General features: G+C 38.3%; 1 pseudogene across 1 annotated transcript in view; it reads right to left on the bottom strand.

Moving 5' to 3' along the window:
• LOC307057536 (coiled-coil domain-containing protein 150-like) overlaps positions 1-23,170 on the bottom strand; it is a 187,874-nt pseudogene that overhangs the window by 126,178 nt on the left and 38,526 nt on the right. Inside the window, exons 14-15 of the transcript in view lie at positions 12,705-12,820; positions 7,452-7,535 (exon numbers count right to left, since the gene is read on the bottom strand). The product of the transcript in view is annotated as a coiled-coil domain-containing protein 150-like (transcript). The remainder of the gene's footprint in view (positions 1-7,451; positions 7,536-12,704; positions 12,821-23,170) is intronic.

Raw genomic sequence — 23,170 nt, 5'->3', positions numbered from 1 at the left:
TTGCCTTATGTATTGAGGTGCTCCTATGTTGGGTGCATAAATATTTACAATTGTTATATCTTCTTCTTGGATCGATCCCTTTATCATTATGTAGTGTCCTTCTTTGTCTCTTCTAGTAGTCTTTATTTTAAAGTCTATTTTGTCTGATATAAGAATTGCTACTCCAGCTTTCTTTTGATTTCCATTTGCATGGAATATCTTTTTCCATCCCCTTACTTTCAGTCTGTATGTGTCTCTAGGTCTGAAGTGGGTCTCTTGTAGACAGCATATATATGGGTCTTGTTTTTGTATGCATTCAGCCACTCTGTGTCTTTTGGTGGGAGCATTTAGTCCATTTACATTTAAGGTAATTATTGATATGTATGTTCCTATTCCCATTTCCTTAATGGCTTTGGGTTCGTTATTGTAGGTCTTTTCCTTCTGTTGTGTTTCTTGCTTAGAGAAGTTCCTTTAGCATTTGTTGTAAAGCTGGTTTGGTGGTGCTGAACTCTCTCAGCTTTTGCTTGTCTGTAAACGTTTTAATTTCTCCATCAAATCTGAATGAGATCCTTGCTGGGTAGAGTAGTCTTGGTTGCAGGTTTTTCTCCTTCATCACTTTAATTATGTCCTGCCACTCCCTTCTGGCTTGTAGAGTTTCTGCTGAGAGATCAGCTGTTATCCTGATGGGGATTCCCTTGTGTGTTACTTGTTGTTTTTGCCTTGCTGCTTTTAATATGATTTCTTTGTGTTTAATTTTTGACAGTTTGATTAATATGTGTCTTGGCGTATTTTTCCTTGGATTTATTCTGTATGGGACTCTCTGTGCCTCCTGGACTTGATTAACTATTTCCTTTCCCATATTAGGGAAGTTTTCAACTATAATCTCTTCAAATATTTTCTCAGTCCCTTTCTTTTTCTCTTCTTCTTCTGGAACCCCTATAATTCGAATGTTGGTGCGTTTAATGTTGTCCCAGAGGTCTCTGAGACTGTCCTCTGTTCTTTTCATTCTTTTTTCTTTATTTTGCTCTGCATTAGTTATTTCCACTATTTTATCTTCCACCTCACTTATCTGTTCTTCTGCCTCAGTTATTCTGCTATTGATCCCAGCTAGAGTATTTTTTATTTCATTTATTGTGTTTTTAATCGATGCTTGATTCATCTTTAGTTCTTCTAGGTCCTTGTTAACTGTTTCTTGCATATTGTCTATTCTAGTTCCAAGATTTTGGATCTGGGAAATAGAATCTTGGATCAGCTTTACTATCATTATTCTGAATTCTTTTTCAGGTAGACTGCCTATTACCTCTTCATTTGTTAGGTCTGGTAGGTTTTTATCTTGCTCCTTCACCTGCTGTGTGTTTTTCTGCTTTCTCATTTTGCTTATGTTACTGTGTTTGGGGTCTCCTTTTTGCAGGCTGCAGATTCGTAGTTCCCGTTGTTTTTGGTGTCTGTCCCCCGTAGCTAAGGTTGTTTCAGTAGGTTGTGTAGTCTTCCTGGTGGGGGGGACTAATGCCTGTGTTCTGGTGGTTGAAGCTCGATCTTGTCTTTCTGGTGGACAGGTCCACGTCTGGTGGTGTGTTTTGGGGTGCCTGTGGCCTTATTATGTTTTTAGGTATCCTCTCTGCTAATGGGTGGGGTTGTGTTCCTGCCTTGCTAGTTGCTTGGCATAGGGTGACCAGCACTGTAGCTTGCTGGTCGTTGACTGAAGCTGGGTGCTGGTGTTGAGATGGAGATCCCTGGGAGATTTTCGCTGCTTGATATTATGTGGAGCTGGGAGGTCTCTTGTGGACCCGTGTCCTGAAGTTGGCTCTCCCACTTCAGAGGAACAGCACTAACTCCTGGCTGCAGCACCAAGAGCCTTTCATCCACCCGGCTCAGAATAACAGTGAGAAAAAGTAGAAAGAAATAATTAGTAGAAGAAAGAAAGAGAGATTGAAAGAAAGGAAGAAGGGAAGTAAGGAAGGAAGGAAGGAAGAAAGAAAGAAAGGAGGGAGGGAAGAAGGATGGAAAGAAAGGAAAGAAAGGAGGGAGGGAGGGAGGAATGAAAGCAAAAGGAAGAGTGAATGGAAGAAGAGAGGAGGGAGGGAGGAAGGAAAGAAAGAAAGAAAGACAGGAGGGAGGGAGGGAGGAAGGAAAGAAAAAGAAAGTGGAAAGAAGAAGGGTGGGAGGGAGGGAGGGATGGAGGAAAGAAAAAGAAAGAAGGAAAGGAGGAGCGGAGGGAGGGAGGGAGGAAGGGAAGGGAGGAAAAAAAGAAAGAGCAGGTAAAGTAAAATAGAATAAAGTATGAAATATAGTAGCGTTATTAAAATTAAAAAGTAATTATTGAAAAAAAAACACGGACCGAAAGAACCCTGGGACATATGGTGGAAGCAAAGCTATACAGAGAGAATCTTACACAGAAGATTACACATACACATTCACAAAAAGAGAGCAGGGGGAAAAATCAAAAATCTTGCTCTCCAAGTCCACCTCCTCGATTTGGGATAATTCGTTGTAAAAAGAGGAAAAGGGTGAAAAGTCTGAAATCTTGCTAAGTCCACCTCCTTAATTTGAGATAATTCGTTGTAAAAAGAGGGAAAAAAAGGGGGGGAAAGTCTTAAATCTTGTCCTCAAGGTCCACTTCCTCAATTTGGGATGATTCGCTGTCCATTCATGCACTGCACAGACGCAGGGCACATCAAATGGACCGTGGAGCTTTAATCCGCTGCCTCGGAGGCTGCACAGAGAGATTTCCCTGTCTCTGCTCTCACAGCTCCCGGGTCTCAGCCTTGGACCTGGCCCCGCCTCTGCGCGTAGGTCGCCGGAGGGCGTCCGTTCTTCGCTCAGACAGGACGGGTTTAAAGGAGCCGCTGATTTGGGGGCTCTGGCTCACTCAGGCAGAGGGGAGGGAGGGGAATGCCCTCTCCTCGCGCACCAGGCAACAAAAGGGAAAAAAGTCTCTTGCCTCTCCGGTAGCTCCAGACCCTTTCCCCGGACTCCCTCCGGGCTAGCACTAACCCCTTCAGGGTCTCTTCCTGCGGCCAGCCCCAGACCTCTCCCTGCGCTCTGACTGAAAGCCGATACCCGAGCCTCAGCTCCCAGCCCCGCCCGCCCTGGCGGCCGAGCAGACAAGTCTCTCGGGCTGGTGTGTGCCTGAGGGCACCGATCCTCTGTGCCAAAATCTCTCTGCTTTGCCCTCCACACCCCTGTTGCTGTGCTCTCCTCCGCTACTCCGAAGCTTTCCCCCTCCGCCACCTGCAGTCTCCGCCCTCGAAGGGACTTGTAGTGTGTAGAAACCTTCCCTCCTTCACGGCTCCCTCCCACTGGTGCAGGTCCCGTCCATATCCTATTGTCTCTGTTTATTCTTTTTTTCTTTTGACCTACCCAGGTATGTGGGGAGTTTCTTGCCTTTTGGGGGGTCTGAGGTCTTCTGTCAGCGTTCAGTAGGTGTTCTGTTGGAGTTGTTCCACGTGTAGATGAATTTCTGATGTATCTGTGGGGAGAAAGGTGATCTCTGCGTCTTACTCTTCCGCCATCTTCCTCCGGCTCCCTTCACAGGTGAATTCTATCAAACATGTAGAGAAGAGCTAACACACATCCTTCTCAAACTCTTCCAAAAATTGCAGAGGAAGGAACACTCCCAAACTCACTCTATGAGGCCACCATCACCCCAATAACAAAACCAGACAAAGATACTACAAAAAAAAGAAAATTTCAGACCAATATCACTGATGAATATAGATGCAAAAATCCTCAACAAAATACTAGCAAACAGAATCCAACAACAAATTAAAGAATCATGCACCATGATCAAATGGGATTTATCCCAGGGATGAAAGGATTCTTCAATATACGCAAATCAATCAATGTGATACACCATAGTAAAAATCTGAAGAATAAAAACCATATGATCATCTCAATAGATGCAGAAAAAGCTTCTGACAAAATTCAACACCCATTTATGATAAAAAAGTCTCCAGAAAGTGGGCATAGAGGGAACTTTCCTCAACATAATAAAAGCCATATATGAAAAACCCACAGCAAACATCATTCTCAGTGGTGAAAACCTGAAAGCATTTCCTCTAAGATCAGGAACAAGGATGTCCACTCTCACCACTATTATTCAACACTGTTTTGGAAGTCCTAGCCACAGCAATCAGAGAAGAAAAAGAAATAAAAGGAATACCAATTGGAAAAGAAGTAAAACTGTCACTGTTTGCAGATGGCATGATACTATATAGAGAGAATCCTAAAGATGCCACCAGAAAACTACTACAGCTAATCAATGAATTCGGTAAAGTTGCAGGATACAAAATTAATGCACAGAAATCTCTTGCATTCCTATACACTAATGATGAAAAATCTGAAAGACAAATTAAGGAAACACTCCCATTTACCACTGCAACAAAAAGAATAAAATACCTAGGAATAAATCTACCTAGGGAGACAAAACACCTGTATGCAGAAAACTATTAAGACACTGATGAAAGAAATTAAAGATGATACAAACAGATGGAGAGATATACCATGTTCTTGGATTGGAAGAATCAATATTGTGAAAATTACTATGCAACACAAAGCAATCTACAGATTCAATGCTATCGCTATCAAATTACCAATGGCATTTTTTACAGAACTAGAACAAAAATTCTTAAAATTTGTATGGAGACACAAAAGACCCTGAATAGCCAAAGCAGTCTTGAGGGAAAAAAACGGAGCTGGAGGAATAGACTCCCTGACTTCAGACTATACTACAAAGCTACAGTAATCAAGACAATGGGGTACTGGCACAAAAACAGAAATATAAATCAATGGAACAAGACAGAAAGCCCAGAGATAAACCCATGCACCTATGGTCAACTAATCTATCACAAAGGAGGCATGGATATACAATGGAGAAAAGACAGTCTCTTCAGTAAGTGGTGCTGGTAAAACTGGACAGCTACATATAAAAGAATGAACTTAGATCACTCCCTAACACAAAAATAAACTCAAAATGGATTCGAGACCTAAACGTAAGACTGGACACTATAAAACTCTTAGAGGAAAACCTAGGCAGAACACTGACATAAATCACAGCAAGATGTTTTTTGATCCACCTCCTAGAGTAATGGAAATAAAAACAAAAATAAACAAATGAGACCTAATGAAACTTAAAAGCTTTTGCACAGCAAAGGAAACCATAAACAAGAAGAAAAGACAACCCTCAAAATGGGAGAACAAATCAAAGGACAAAGGATTAATCTCCAATATATATAAATAGCTCATGCAGCTCAATATTAAATAAACAAACAAACAACCAATCCAAAAATGGGCAGAAGACCTAAATAGATATTTGTCCAAAGAAGACACCCAGATGGCCAAGAAGCACATGAAAAGCTGCTCAACATCACTAATTATTAGAGAAATGCAAATCAAAACTACAATGACAGGGCTTCCCTGGTGGTGCAGCGGTTGAGAGTCTGCCTGCCGATGCAGGGGACACGGGTTCTTGCCCTGGTCCGGAGAGATCCCACATGCCGCGGAGTGGCTGGGATCGTGAGCCATGGCTGCTGAGCCTGCGTGTCCGGAGCCTGTGCTCCACAATGAGAGAGGCCACAACAGTGAGAGGCCCACGTACCACACACACACACACAAAAAAAACTACAATGACATATCACCTCACACCAGTTAGAATGGGCATCATTAGAAAATCTATGAACAACAAATGCTGGAGAGGGTGTGGAGAAAAGGGAACCCTCTTGCACTGTTGGTGGGAATGCAAATTGATACAGCCACTATAGAGAACACTATGGAGGTTCCCTAAAAAACTAAAAATAGAATTACCATATGATCCAGCAATCCCACTACTGGGCATATACCCAGAGAAAACCATAATTCAAAAAGACACATGCACCCCAATTTCATTGCAGCACTATTTACCATAGCCAGGTCATGGAAGCAACCTAAATGCCCACCGAGAGATGAATGGATAAAGATGTGGCACGTTTATACAATGGAATATTACTCGGCCATAAAAATGAACGAAATTGGGTCATTTGTAGAGACGTGGATGGACTTGGAGACTGTCATACAGAGTGAAGTAAGTCAGAAAGAGAAAAGCAAATACCGTATATTAACACATATATGTGGAACCTAGAAAAATGGTACAGATGAACCAGTTTGCAGGGTAGAAATAGAGACACAGATGTAGAGAACAATCGTATGGACACCAAGGGGGGAAAGCAGCTCCGGGGAGGGGGTAGTAAAAAAAAGAAAAAAAAAAGAGTTCTTTTTTACACTTCAAAAATTAAACATGGTCCCGAATAGGAAAATCTACAGAGACAGAGAGTAAATTAGTGGTTGCCAGAGGCTAGGGAAGGGGAGAATGGGGAATGACTGCTAGTGGGTACAGGGTTTCTTTCTGTCATGATGAAAATATTCTGGAATTAGACAGTGGTAATGATTCCACAACTTTGTGAATGTACTATAAACCACTAAATTTTACATTTTAAACGTGAATTATATCTCAATAAACCCATTATTTTAGGAGGAAAAAAACCCCAATCTTCATAGCAGCATTATTTACAATAGCCAAGATATGGAATCAACCTAAGGGTCTATCAACAGATGACTGGATAAAGAAGATGTGAGAATATATATATATATATATTCTCTCTCTTTCTCTCTCTCTATATATACATATACATACGTGTACGTATATATACACAGACACAGACATATATATATATATAGAGAGAGAGAGAATATTAGTCAGCCATAAAAAGGAATGAAATCTTGCCATTTGCAACAACATGGATAGACCAGAAAGGTATTATACTTAGTGAAATAAGTCAGACAAAGAAAGACAAATATTATATGTTAGCACTTATATGTGGAATCTAAAGAATAAAACAAAGCAATGAAAATAACAAAACAGAGACAGACTCACAGAAATAGAGAATAAACTAGTGGTTATCAGTGGGGGGAAGGAAGGTGGGAGGGGCAAAACAGGGGTAGGAGATTAAGAGGTACAAACTACTATGTATAAAATAAACAAGCTACAAGGACTGATTGTTCAGTACAGGGAATATAGCCAATATTTTATAATAACTTTAAATGGAGTATAATCTATAAAAGTATTGAGTCACTCTGTTGTACACCTGAAACTAATGTAATACTGTAAATCAACTATACTTTGATAAAGAAAGAGAGAACATAGGCTTTCTACATTGGCAGCAAATGACCATGCATAAAATAATTATAATAAAGTTTTATACTGTCACAGAATGAGCCTTGGCTTCACAATTTTAGGTTTCAGTATTATATTATAGGTGTGTAAATAGAAGTCACCTGGATTTCAATGAGGGACCAAACTTAGGGAGGCTTAAAATCTTGTCCAAAGTTATAGAATTAGTAAATGACAGAGCTAAGTCCTCTCAAAATCCAGCAAAATTTAGCTTGACAACTGGCATTAAAAAATTAGAAAACAAAAATCAAAAAACGAAATCTCATACCTGTAGTCTTCCCTTTTCATAGGCCAGTTTATTTTTACTCTCAGTAATTTTTCCCAAGACATTTTCCACCTGCTGTTGGGCAAGCTGATAAAGCAAACACAGGTATCAGTACCTCTAGGCATAGAATGAATAATCATTTTCTTTCTTAAACAAGTATTTATACCCTTACTATTTCTAAAGTAATGAATCCAGGATTCATATTTATTTGCTACTGCTACCACTTAGTCTGTCTTTAGACAGCTGATCATAGTGTAATATGAAACATGTAGAGAGACTGCTAATGAAAATATGAGTGCCTTAGGACTCACTGTTGTTCTTTGTTTCCTAATTCTGTTTTTGTTATGTCAAGTATTCCTTTGTAGTTGCAACCTAACCCAGATGTGGGGTGGTTTTATCAGTGGTTGCAGATATGCAGTTTGAGGATTATATGCAGTTGGCCCTCTGTATCCACAGGTTCCACATCTACTGGTTAAACCAACTGTGGATCAAAAATATTCAGGAAAAATTAATTTCCAGTAAGTTCCAAAAAGCAAAACTTGAATTTGCCACACACGGGCAACTGACAACTATTTAAATAGCATTACATTGTGTTCGGTATTATAAATAATCTAGAGATGATTTAAAGTATATGGAAGGATGTGCATAGATTATATGCAAATATCACACCATTTTATATAAGGGACTTGAGCATCCACAGATTTTGGTATCTGGGGGGTCCTGGAACCAATCCCCCACACATACTGAGGGATGATTGTAGTTATTTAAGACAGTGGGAGCTACAAATGATCACAACCATTTGGTCAATAGCAGACACCTCAGTTACCATAGTAAAAGGCAGTAAAAAAAGAAAAAAAAACTGAAAAAAAACAAAAGAAATGTTTGTCGGAAACTCCAACATTGTTTGATCAAGTACTCAACGTAATGTTATCTAGGACAAACATTACTGAAGTCTCTGTATTTCATGAAATTACATATTTAATCATTCAAACAGCCTTTAATAATGAGGGTTTTTTCTTTTTTGCGGTACGCAGGCCTCTCACTGTTGTGGCCTCTCCCGTTGTGGAGCACAGGCTCTGGATGCTCAGGCTCAGCAGCCATGGCTCACGGGCCCAGCCACTCCGCGGCATGTGGGATCTTCCTGGACCAGGGCACGAACCCATATCCCCTGCATCGGCAGGCGGACTCTCAACCACTGCGCCACAAGGGAAGCCCTGGGATTATGTTTTGGTCAAGCCTTCAGCAGAAAATATATGACAAGGATGGCCAATAATGCTACAAAAACAAAGCTACACCATAACCATAAAAGCTGAATTATTTAAAACTTAAAATTCAGTTCCAAGTCCTATAAATCAAGGTGCCCAATGTGCTGCAAAACGTAGCTATAGCTTATAAAAAGTCAAGAGCCAGATTTAACCAAAAATATGCTAGCTATTACAAATAAAAACACTCAAAAATAACTTTGCTTGCCTTCTTGGAATGTGGAAAGCTTTTTATTTTTTTTTAAATAACTTGGATAGTCTGGGTCTCTTATAAAATGTGTCCAAGAATTTTTAAAATAATGGCACTTTTTTCTTCAATAAAATTCCCTCTTTTAGGCAAAGGCATAAAGAATTCTATTACTCTTTCAAATACACTTTTAAAATAATTTCCCCTTTTTGCCACCCAAGAGAACACTAATGCACTGATAAGTGAAAACTAAGAAAAATCAAAATGTGTTACTGTTTGACACAAAGTCACTTATTTAAATTTATGACAAACAAAAATAAATTGTTCCAGTTGCTAAAGGAAAGTAGATGTTAAGGCAGTCACTTAAATGACTGTTTTCAGATTATTTAAATAGGCCCTGTACTTAAGGAAATTGGTGGAACACCAAAAATTAGAGAGAGACCACTTAAATGAGTGAATATCTCAGACTCTGAGTTGTGGAATGCAGAACTCAATGTAACCTTTGCTTAAATAATCTTGGCAATATACTATAAAATTTATTAATATACAGAGCAAAACAGAAACTGGAGAATCACCCCAGAAACAGCATACAAAGAAAAATGCTAATGGTTAGAATATACATTTTAACTCAAGCACAAAAACATCACTCCTTGGAAAAGCAGGAAGCTAACACAGAAAGAATTATCTTACGATATGAAAGGCAGGTTGACAAGGATCAACAGTAAGCCACAAAGTGATTTCTAAAATAATTTTAAAAATCTGGGTAAGCTCTAAAAGTTAGCAGAAGCTGTTAGAAGGATACATAAAACCAAGAGATAGTAGCATCTTGGTAAAGCTGTTTTATAAGTAGATTGTTAAGTACGAATTTTATTCAAAATTTTTAACAACCAGTATGACATAGGCCCCCGCAAATGGAACCGACTCTGTCACCCTCACAAGTATACACTGACTGAATGTCACCCTAGTTTTAAGAAATACTACATTTAATACATTGTTTAATTTCAAGTCATTATAATCCTAGTTGTGTATGCAACTAATTCTACTTCTGTCTGCTGCTACCATTTGAAAACGTATGTTTAAAATACAAATGAGAAGTGGGGCAAATAGTCATTTAACTTGAATCCAGGAATAGTAACCTTCTCACATTTGGATCTTTTCTCATTGTGTTTCCCTGCATGACTGCCTGTGGTAACGGACTTAAGTTACACCATTATTCATAGCAAACAGACTTGTGGTTGCCAAGGGGGAGGGGAGAATGGGGGAGGGAGGGAGTGGGAGTTTGGGGTTAGCAGGTGCAAATTATTATATATAGAATATATAAACAACAAGGTCCTACTGTATAGCACAGGGAACTATATTCAATATCCTGTGATAAACCACATGGAAAAGAATATTTAAAAATATAAAAGTATAACCGGCTCACTTTGCTGTACAGCAGAAATTAACACAACGTTGTAAATCAACTATATTTCAATTAAAAAATTTAAAAATTACACAGTCATTAAAGGCTGAAATGGCAAACATAAACCTAAAATTAGGAAGTGTGAGAAAAAGAAGAAATTATATTTATGCAAGTATACTGTATATGTTGGCCCTGTGAGGGGCACTTTACTCACAGTATGACATTTAATCCTCACAGCCTGGTAAGACCACATGACCCTCTTTGTGCTCTACCCAATCAACATTTCTTTAACACCTATTATGTATTAGGCGTTACGGTAGGCAAGGGAGTATACAGATGAGTAACTACTCTTCTTGCATTAGAAGAGAGTGAAGGCAGATGCATAAGCAGGTCAATTTCTAACTTAGCAGTTAGAAATGTAGTACCTATTTTGCTATGGGTTTGCACAGTAGAACCCCACAGTTAGGGCAGATCCCCTTGGCGCTGAAGGCCATAGAGGTTAAGAACTTGCCCAGGTCACACAGTAAATGGAGCCGAGTATTGTAACCAGGTCTGAATTTAAATCTGTGGTGTGGCATACACAACACACATTCATATGTATATCTCTAAAAATCAGTAAGAGGTTATACTAGAGGGTAGTTTTTATTGAGAATTTCAAGTGTTAATTCTCAAAGAACAATAGGTTTAATGACATTGCTCGGATTGAAAAAAAAAAAAAGTTCTTAACCTCTTTCCTCAAGACTCATACAGCCAAGTGAGGCACTTCCAGGCAGGTTTGGTCAGAGAAGATTCTTTGCATAGACATATAAGCTGGAATTGAGGTATGGGATATCACTGGGAGACCTTAATCAAGAGATGCTGTGGACAGGCAAGAATCAGCATTGAGCAAATCACTTGCAAGACCCGTCAAAGTCACTAATAGGATAAGGTCACAGGCCTGCTCACTGGCAGTAGAGGCATGAAAGAATCATGCAGACTGAGATATGGTCTTCCAGAGAGACCCAAACCAGGTGGGTGGATAAGCCCAGCTGAGGCCTGGCCAACAGGAAAGGACATGGATGAATCTTTAATCTTGGGGGAGGGAGGCGTGGTTTGAGACAGTACCAGGAATTAGAGCTAATGCACCTTGTTGCTCTGATAGGAACTTACAGGCTTTCTTCTGAGACAGTTGAGATACTAAGAATTCAATAAATGTTAGAATGCTCTACATGTTTTACATGTATTAACTTACTTAACCTCAACAACCTCCTAATAATAGTATGATTATCCCCATTTTGAGACATTAAGAAACTCAGGCTCCAAGAGGTTAAGGATCACACCCAAGGTCACAGCCAAAATTGAAATATAGATAGTCTGGCTCTAAAGCCATGAAAAATTAGAGTATTTATACATATATTTTTAATTTTTATTTATTTATTTATTTTTGGCTCTATGGGGTCTTCGTTGCTGCGCACGGGGTTTCTCTAGTTGCAGTGAGTGGGGGCTACTCTTCATTGGGGTGTATGAGCTTCTCATTGAGGTGGCTTCTCTTTGTTGCAGAGCACAGGCTTTAGGCATGCAGGCTTCAGTAGTTGTGGCACGAGGGCTCAGCAGTTGTGGCTCGCGGGCCCTAGAGCGCAGGCTCAGTAGTTGTGGCACATGGGCTTAGTTGCTCCGTGGCATGTGGGATCTTACTGGACCAGGGCTTGAACCCATGTCTCCTGCATTGGCAGGCGGATTCTTAACCACTGCACCACCAGGGAAGTCCCAGGATTTAGATTTAGTCTCTGTAATTTTTTATAGTTGAAGTAATGAGCAGCTTATGACAGAGTTTGAAAGAATTTAGTTCAGATTAAGGCAGACTTCACAACAGGGCCTTCTTTGGAATTTTGAAAGATGATTTGCATGTTATAGAAGCAATGGCTAATTCTTTCTCAAGTATTCAGAAGCACATGGAAAGCTTATTAGCTGTTTAACATAACAATCATCTCTTTAAATCTCCTTCACCTGGAGATGTTTTAAGACTTCTACCATTTATTTGTAATGGATTGACCTTGTCAAGTAGCCTTTAGGAATCAAACTTACTATTCATTTCCTAATGGATGGAACTGTCAGAAAGAGAAAAAATATACAAGTTTCTTCCTCACAATTTATGGAAAAGAAAATATTTTAAAACGTTAGAAATATTGGTGCTTTTCAGCATTATAGATCATCTGTGTAGGCAGACATTTAAAGGCTGTCTTAAACTCTTGTTTTCCTAAATCCTGTATTGTCTGAATACCGTAGGGCTCTCTGACATATTTAGCCTGCATTATTCAGACTTGTGATAATTATCAAAAAAAAAATGAAGGAAACCCATCTCCTGATTTCGGATTGTTTTTAAAACTCATAGTCATTAATTGCTACTTTAGACTGACTTTTTATACCCCCAATGGTAATCAGAAGTTGCTTGCTCAAGTTCTAGGGAAGCAATTTGATCTGCCAGTTGCTTATTCTTTTGCTCTAGAGTTTGCAGGTTGCAGGTTAATGCATTTATGCCTACCTTTAGAAGAAAAAAGAAGAAAGAATTCTATGCCAGATCCAAAAATATTATCTTGTTTTTTGTTTGTTTGTTTTTTTTGCGGTACGCAGGCCTCTCACTGTTGTGGCCTCTCCCATTGTGGAGCACAGGCTCCGGACGTGAAGGCTCAGCGGCCATGGCTCACGGACCTAGCTGCTCCACGGCATGTGGGATATTCCCGGACCGGGGCACGAACCCGTGTCCCCTGCATCGGCAGGCGGACTCTCAACCACTGCACCACCAGAGAAGCCCTTATCTTGTTTTTAAAATGACATTTTTAACTGTAAAATAAATGGTATCTTATGAATGTGTTTCCCTGCTTTTTAGTTGTCTTTAGCAGGAGAGTTATTACAAATTGCATAGTGTACATTTACTAGAAGTGAAAGTCCTTCTGATACTTGGTACCTATTTATATATTAACTCGAGCATATAAATATAGAGGCAAAAATACTCCAAAAAATATTAGCAAAATGAATCCAGCAATAAATAAAAGGATAACAAATCAGGACTAAGTGTAGTTTATTCTGGTAATACAAGGCTTGTTCAACATTCAAAATTAATTACAATAATTCACCACATCAATAGACTATAGAAGAAAAACCATATGACCATCTCAATAGACACAGAAAAAGCATTTCACAAAATTCAAATTAATTTATGATAAAAACCCAGTAACCTAGAAATGAAAGGGAACCACCTCTATGTGATCAATTATGTCTGTAAAAACCTACAACTAATATCAGTATTGGTGGAAGACTGAATGTTTTCCCCTAAGACTGGGAAAAAGGCAAGGATATCTGCTCTTGCCATTCCTATTCAGTATCATACGGGAGGCCTTAGCTGGTGCAACAAGGTAAGAAAAAGTAATAAAAAGCATAGAAATTGGAAAGGGAGAAAGAAAACTGTCTCCACTTACAACAGACATGATAGTCTACATAGGAAATCCCAAAGAATCTACAAAAGAAATCCTAGAATAAGTGAGTTTAGTAAGGTTGAAGGATACAAGGTCAAATCAATTGTATTTCTATATATTAGCAACAAACAATTGGAAATTGATATTTCTTAAAAGTTCCATTTATAACAGCACCAAAATCCATGAAATTCTTAGGTACAAATCTAAGAAAAAATATGTCCAATATTTGACATGATGAAAATTACAGTATGCTGACAAGACAAATCAAAAGCCTAAATAAAATGGAGAGACATACTGTGGCCCTGTATTAGGAAGATACAATATTGCTAAGATGTCAATTCTCTCTAATCCCAATTTAAATTGTGTGGGATAATTTACCAGTGTCCGCCCTTTGGTGGGGTCTAGACTGTGAGGCTAGAAAAAAATGCCCTGTAAGAAATGCTAAAGGGAGCTCTTCAGGCTGAAATAAAAGGGGATTAGATAATAACTGGAATCCACATAAAGAAATAAAGGGTACCAGAAAATGTAGCAATGTAGGTACATGTAGAAGACATATAAATATGTAGTTCTTGTTTGTAACTCAGTTATCTATAAATCAAAAATATATAGTAAAAGAAAGGTTAAGGGAATTAAAATAGTGCACCAGAAATATCTACTTAACACAAAGGAAGGCAATACTGGAGAAACAGAGGAACAAATATCACATAAAACATATAAAAAATAGTAAAGTGGCAGATGTAAATCCTACTTTATGGGTAATGATGTTAAATATTAATGGATTAAACACTCCAACTAAGAAGCAGAGACAGGCAGAATAAATTTTTTAAAAGACCCAACTGTATGCTGTTTATAAGAGACACACTTTAGATCCAAAGACACAAATGGGTTGAAAATAAAAGGATGGGAAAAGACATATGATGTAAACAGTAATCTGAAAAGAGCTGGAGTGGCTACACTAACATGAGACAAAGTAGATATTAAGACAAAAATCTGTGAGATAAAGAAGGACATTATAGGGTTTCCCTGGTGGCGCAGTGGTTGAGAGTCCGCCTGCCGATGCAGGGGACATGGGTTCGTGCCCCGGTTCGGGAAGATCCCACATGCTGCGGAGCAGCTGGGCCCGTGAGCCATGGCCGCTGAGCCTGCGCGTCCAGAGCCTGTGCTCCACAACGGGAGAGGCCACAACAGTGAGAGGCCCACGAAACAAAAAAAAAAAAAAAAAGAAGGACATTATATATTGAAAAAAGGATCAACCCATTAAGAAGATAACATTTATAAATGCATTTGCATCTAACAACACAACCCCAATGAAGCAAAAACAATACAGCAAAAACTGACAGAATTGAAGGGAGAAATAACAATTCAACACTAACAGTTGAAGACTTCAATATCCCTCTTTCAATAATAGGTGGAACAGTTACATGATCAATGAAGAAACAGCTGATGACTTGAACAACACTATAAAGCAACTGGACCTAACACACATCTTTAGAACACTCCACCAAACAATAATAGAATACACATTTTTCTCAAGTGCACATGAAGTGTGCTCTAGGATATACCACATGTTAAACCATAAAACAACTCTCAATAAATCTGAAAGGACTGAAATTATATAAAGTATGTTCTCCAACAACAATGAAATAAAATTAAATGAATAAAAGAAGGAAATTTGGAAAATTCACATATATGGGGAAATCAACAACATATTTCTAAATAATCAATGGGTCAAAGAGCAAATTACAAAGGAAATTAAAGAATATTTTGAGATGAATGAAAATGAAAATATAACATGATAAAGAAAATGTATGGTATGCAGCTAAAGTGGTGTTTAGAGGGAAATATGTAGCTGTATAAACTTATATTTAAAAAAAGAGAAATATCTGATATCAATAACCTAAGCATCCATCTTAAGAACCTAGAAAAAGAAAATTAAACTCAAAGCAAGCAAAAGGAAGAAAATAATAAGGATTATAGCAGAAATAAAACAGAGGCTAGAAAAACAATAGAGAAAATCAGTAAAACCACAAGTTGGTTCTTTGACAAGATCAACAAAATTGACAAACCACTGTGGTATTAACCAAGAAAAAAATATAAAGAATACACAAATTGCTAAAATTAGAAATGAAAGAAGAGAGATTGTATTGAACTCCCAGAAATTAAAAAGGGGCTACTAGGAACAACTGTATGCCAATAAATTACATAGCCTAGATGAAATGGACAAATTCCTAGAAAGACCCAAATGACTAAAACTCAAAAAGAAGTAGAAATATGAATTGAACTATAACAAATAAAGAGACTGGATCAAGAATAATAATAATAATAATAAACAAAACACTCCCCACAAAGAAAAACCTAGAACCAGATGGCTTTACTGTTGAATTCTACAAAACACTGAAAGAATTAACACCAATCCCTCACAAAGTCTTCTCAAAATAGGAGAGGGAACACTATCAAATCATTTTAAGAGGCCAATATTATTCAATACCTTGATACCAAAACCAAAGATGTCACAAGAAAAAAAACCCAAAAAACTATGTGGTAACCCTTATTAATACAGATTCTTAAATCCTCAACAAAATAATAGCAAGCCAAATCAAACAACATATGAAAAGGATTATACACCATGATCAAGTGAAATTTATCCCCCAAAGGAAAACTTGGTTCAACATTTGAAATCAATCAATGTAATACACCTTAGTAATAGAATAAAGGACAAAATCCACAAGATTATTCCAACAGATATAGAAAAAGCAACTGAACAAGTTCAACATATTTTCATGATAAAAATTCCCAACAAACTAGGAATAGAAGGGAATTTCCTCATCCTGATCATGGGCATTTCGGACACAGCTAACATCATACTTAATGGTGCCAAACTGAAAGCTAACCCTCTAAACTCAGGAACAAAACAAGGATGTCTGCTCTCATCACTTCTATTCAACCTCTCATGGCTGGAGGTTCTAGCCAAAGCAATTACACAAGAAAAAGAAACAAACAGCAACAAATTGGAAAGGAAAAAATAAAACTATCTCCATTTGCAGATGGCACAACCTTATATAGAGAAAATATATACTCTATTGTTAAGATTGCAATACTCTCCAAATTGATCTACAGGATCATACAAACCCTATCAAAATTCCAGCTCCTCTTTTTTTGCAGAAATGGAAAATCTGATCCTGAAATTCATATAGACATGCAAGGATCCAGAATAGCCAGAACAATCTCAAAAAAAATAAAGTTGGAGGGCTCACACATCTCAATTTTAAAACTTATTACAAAGCTACAGTAATCAAGACCATGTGGTACTGGCATACGTACAGTCATATATATCAATGCAATGGAATTGAGAGTCCAGAAATAAGCCCATGCATCTATGGTTAACTAGATTTTGACAAGGGAGCCAACATCATTCAATAGAAAGAACAGTCTTCCAACAAATCGTCCTGGGATAACTGGATATCCACAGGCAAAATAATGAAGTTAAACCTCTACCTCATACCATATATAAAATTTAACACAAAATGGATCAAAGACCAAAATGTAATCTGTAAAACTATAAAATTGTTAGAATAAAAAATGGGTGCAGGATGACAGTTGCAAGATGGGGGAGTAGAAGGACATGAGCTCACTCCTTCATACAAAAGCACCAAAATCACAACTAACTGCTGAACAACCATAGAAAATAAAACACTAGAACCTACCTAAAGAGACACCCTTCATCCAAAGACAAAGAGAAAGCCACAACGAGATGGTAGGAGGGGCACAACTGCAATAAAATCAAATCCCATACCCACTGGGTGGGCGACCCACAAACTAGAAAGTAATTATACCTGAAAAGGTCTCCCACAGGACTGAAAGTTCAGAGCCCCATGTCGGCCTTCCCAGCGTGGGGACCTGGTAAGAGGAGGAAGAGCCCCCAGATAATCTGGTTTTGAAGGCCAGCGGGGTTTGATCGCAGGAATTCCACAGGAATGGGGAAACAGAAACTCCACTCTTGGAGGGCACAGGCAAGGTCTCATGTGCACCAGGACCCAGGGAAAAAAAGCAGTGACCTCATAAGAGACTGGGCCAGACCTACCTGCTAGTATTGGAGGGTCTCCTGGAGAGGCAGGGGAGGTGCTATGGCTCACTGCAGGTACAAAGACACTGGTAGCAGTAGTTGTGGTGTGTAATCATTAGCATGAGCACTCCTGGACGCTGCCATTTCCTCCCAATGACCTAGCCCCACCCAACAGCCTGTAGGCTCCAGTGCTGGGACGCCTCAGGCCAAACAACCAACAGGGCGGGAATACAGTCATACCCATCAGCAGACAGGCTGCTTAAAGTCTTCCTGAGCATGGCCCTGCCCAGAGGGACAAGAACCAGCTCTACCCACCAGTGGGCAGGAACCAGGAAGCCTGCACAAGCCTCTTAGACAGCCTCAGCCACCACAGGGCAGACAGCAGAAGCAAGAAGAACTACAATCCTGCAGCTTGCGGAATGGAAACCGCAATCACAGAAAGTTAAGACAAAATGAGACGGCAAAGGAATATGTCCCAGGTGAAAGAAAAAGATAAAACACCAGAAGAACAACTAAGTGAAGTGGAGATAGGCCACCTACTGGAAAAAGAATTCAGAGTAATGATATTGAAGATGTTCCACGATCTCAGGAAAAGAATGGAGGCACACACTGAGAAGATACAAGAAATGTTTAAAAAAGACATAGAGGAACTAAAGCCCAAACAAACAGAGATGTACAATACAATAACTGAAATGAAAAATACACTAGAAGGAATCAATAGCAGAATAACTGAGGCAGAAGAATGGATAAATGAGGTGGAAGACAGAATGGTGGAAATCACTGCTATGGAGCAGTATAAAGAAAAAAGAATGAAAAGAAATGAAGACAGTCTAAGAGACTTCGGGACAACATTAAATGCACCAACATTCACATTATAGGCCTCCCAGAAGAAGAATAGAGAGAGAAAGAACCTTTGAAAATATTTGAAGAGATAATAGCTGAAAACTTCCCTAACATGGAAAAGGAAACAGTAACCCAAGTCCAGGAAGCAGAGAGACTCCCAGGTAGGATGAACCCAAGGAGGAATATGCCAGGACACACACTAATCAAACTGACAAAAATGAAAGACAAAGAAAAGATATTAAAAGCAACAAGGGAAAAGCAACAAGTAACATACAAAGGAATTCCCATAAGGCTATCAAGTGATTTCTCAGCAGAAACTCTGCAGGCCAGAAGGGAGTGGCAAGATATATTTAAAGTGATTAAAGGCAAGAACCTAAAACCAGGAATACTCTACCCACCAAGGCTCTCTTTCAGATTTCAAGGAGAAATCAAAAGCTTTATAGACAAGCAAAAGCCAAGAGAATTCAGCACCACCAGACCACCTTTACAACAAACACTAAAGGAACTTCTCTAGGTGGAAAAGAAAAGGCCACAACTAGAAACAAGAAAATTATGAATGGAAAGCTCAGCAGTAAAGGTAAACATACAGTTAATGTAGGAAATCATCTGCACACAAATATGATATCAAAACCAGTAACTGTGAGAAGAGGAGAGCACAAATGCAGGATATTGGAATTGCATTTGAAATTAAAAGACTAGAAACTTAAAGCAATCTTCTTTATATACAGACTGCTGTATCAAAAGCTCATGGGAACCATAAACCGAAAATCTGCAATAGATACACACAAAAAAGAAAAAGGAATTGAAACACAACATTAAAGTTGGTCATCAAAGCACAAGATAAGAGAACAAAAGAGGAAGGAAAGAAGAAAGACCTACAAAAACAAATCCAGGGAATTCCCTGGTGGTCCAGTGGTTAGGACTTGGCACTTTCACTGCCATGTCCCAAAACAAGGGATGCAGCCAAAAAAACCCACAAAAAAACCCAAATCCAAAACAATTACGAAAATGGCAAGAGGAACACACATATTGATAATTACCTTAAATGTAAATGGATTAAATGCTCCAACCAAAAGACACAAGACTGGCTGAATGGATACAAAAACAAGATCCGTATATATGTTGTCTATAAGAGACCCACCTCAGATCTAGGGACACATACAGACTGAAATTGAGAGGATGGAAAAAGACATTCCATGCAAATAGAAATCAAAAGAAAGCTGAAGTAGCCATACTCATATCAGACAAAATAGACTTTAAAATAAAGACTGTTACAAGAGATAAAGAAGGCCACTACATAATGATCAAGAGATCGATCTAAGAAGAAGCTATAACAATCGAAAACGTATATGTACCCAACATAGGAGCACTCCAATATATAAGGCAAATACTAACAGCCATAAAAGGAGAAATTGACAGTAATACAATAATAGTGGGGGACTTTAACACCCCACTTTCATCCAAGAACAGATCATCCAGAAAGAAAATCAATAAGGAAACAAAGGCCTTAAATGACACATTAGACCAGATGGACCTAACTGATATTTATAGAGCATTTCATTCAAAAGCAGCAGAGTAAACAGTCTTCTGAAGTGCACATGGAACATTCTCCAGGACTGATCACAAAGCGAGTCTTGGTAACTTTAAGGAAACTGAAATCATATCAAGCATCTTTTCCAACCACAATGCTATGAGATTAGAAATAAACTACAAGAAAAAAACTGTAAAAAACACAAACATGTGGAGGCTAAACAATATGTTACTAAACAACCGATGGATCACTGAAGAAATCAAAGAGGAAATAAAACAATACTAACAGACAAATGAAAACCAAACCACAATGATCCAAAATCTATGGGATGCAGCAAAAGCAGTTCTAACAGGGAAGTTTCTAGCAATAAAATCTTACCTCAGGAAACAAGAAAAATCACATATAAACAACCTAACCTTACACCTAAAGCAACTAGAGAAAGAAGAACAAACAAAACCCAAAGTTAGTAGAAGGGAACAAATTATAAAGATCAGAGTGGAAAGAAATGAAATCGAGACAAAGAAAACAACAGAAAAGATCAATGAAACGAAAAGCTGGTTCTTTGAGAAGATAAACAAAATTGATAAACCTTTAGCCAGACTCATCGAGAAAAAGAGGGAGAGGACTCAAATCAGTAAACTTAGATATGGCAAAGGAGAAGTTACAACAATCACCATAGAAATACAAAGGATCATAAGAGACTGCTAAAAGCAACTATATGCCAATAAAACAGACAACCTAGAAGAAATGGACAAGTTCTTAGAAAAATATAATCTCCCAAGACTGAACCAGAAAGAAAGAGAAAATATGAACAGACCAACCACAAGCCCTGAAATTAAAACTGTGCTTTAAAAACTCCCAACAAACAAAAGTCCAGGACCAGATGGCTTCACAGGCGACTTCTATCAAACATTGAGAGAAGTGTTAACACTTATCCTTCTGAAACTATTCCAAAACACTGCAGAGGAGGGAAGACTTGCAAACTCATTCTATGAGGCCACCATCACCCTGATACCAAAACCAGACAAAGATACCACAAAAAAGGAAACTTATAGGCCAATATCACTGATGAACACAGGTGCAAACATCCTCAACAAAATACTAGCAAACCAAATCCAACAATACATTAAAAGGATCATACACTACGATCAAGTGGAATTTATCCCAGGGATGCAAGGATTTTTCAGTCTCTACAAATTAATCAGTGTGATACACCACATCAACAAATTGAAGAATAAAAACCATATGATCCTCTCAATAGATGCAGAAAAAGCTTTTGACAAAATTCAACACCCATTTATGATAAAAACTCTACAGAAAGTGGGCCTAGAGAGAACCTACCTCAACATAATAAAGACTGTATATGACAAACCTACAGCTAACGTCATACTCAACTGTGAATAGCTGAAAACACCTCCCCTAACATCAGGAACAAGACAAGGATGTCCACTCTCACCACTTTCATTCAACACAGTTTTGGAAGTCCTAGTCACAGTAATCAGAGAAGAAAAAGAAATAAAGGAATCAAAACTGGAAAAGAAGAAGTAAAACTGTCACTGTTTGCAGGTGTTTGCAGATACTATACATAGAAAATCCTAAAGATGCTACCAGAAAACTACTAGAGCTCATCAATGAATTCAGTCAAGTTTCAGGATACAAAATTAATACACAGAAATCTGTTGCATTTCTATACACTAACAATGAGAGATCAGAAGGAGAAATTAGGGAAACAATCACAGTTACCATCATATTAAAAAGAATAAAACACCTAGGAATAAACTTACCTAAGGAGGCAAAAGACCATTATTCTGAAAACTGTAAGATGCTGATGAAAGAAATCAAAGATGACACAGATGGAAAGATATACCATGTTCTTGGACTGGAAGAAGCAATATTGTCAAAATGACTATACTACCCAAGACAATCTACAGATTCGATGAAATCCCTACCAAATTACCAATGACATTTTTCACAGAACTAGAACAAAAAATCTTAAAATCTGTATGGAGACACAAAAGACCCTGAATAGCCAAAGCACTCTTGAGAAAGAAAAACGAAGCTGGAGGAATCAGGCTCCCTGAGTTCAGACCATACTACAAAGCTACAGTAATCAAAACAGTAGTATCATACTGGCACAAAAACAGAAATATAATTCAATGGAACAGGATAGAAAGCCCAGAAATAAACCACCCACCTATCATCAATTAATCTACAATAAAGGAGGTAAGACTATACAATGGAGGAAAGATAGCCTCTTCAATAAGTGGTGCTGGGAAAACTGGAGAGCTACATGTAAAAGAATGAAATCAGAACACTCCCTAACACCATACAGAAAAATAAACTCAAAATGGATTAAAGACCTAAATGTATTACTGGACACTATAAAACTCTTAGAGGAAAACATAGGAAAAACCTCTTTGACATAAACCACAGCAAGATCTTTTTTGACCCACCTTCTAGAGTAATGAAAATAAAAACAAAAATAAACAAATGGGACCAAATTAAACTCAAAAGCTTTTGAACAGCAAAAGAAACCATAAACAAAATGAAGACAACCCACAGAATGGGAGAAAATATTTGTAAACGATGCAACCGACAAGGGATTAGTCTTCAAAACATACCAACAGCTCATGCGGCTCAATACCAAAAAAACGACCCAATCAAAAACTGGGCAGAAGACCTAAATAGACATTCCTCCAAAGAAGACATACAGATGGCCAAGAGGTACACGAAAAGATGCTCAACACTGTTAATTATTAGAGAAATGCAACTCAAAACTACAATGAGATATCCCCTCACACCAGTCAGAACGGCCATTAACAAAAAGTCTACAAAAAATAAATGCTAAAGAGGGTGTGGAGGAAAGGGAACCCTCCTACACTGCTGGTGGTAATGTAAGTTGGTGCAGCCACTGTGGAGAACAATACGGAGGTTCCTTAAAAAACTAAAATTAGAACTACTATATGATCTAGGAATCCCACT

This window comes from Hyperoodon ampullatus, assembly GCF_949752795.1.
Source record: "Hyperoodon ampullatus genome assembly, chromosome: 8".
NCBI lineage: Eukaryota > Metazoa > Chordata > Mammalia > Artiodactyla > Ziphiidae > Hyperoodon > Hyperoodon ampullatus.
Note: the sequence above shows the minus strand (reverse complement) of the source record. Positions and strands in the feature narration are given on the sequence as shown.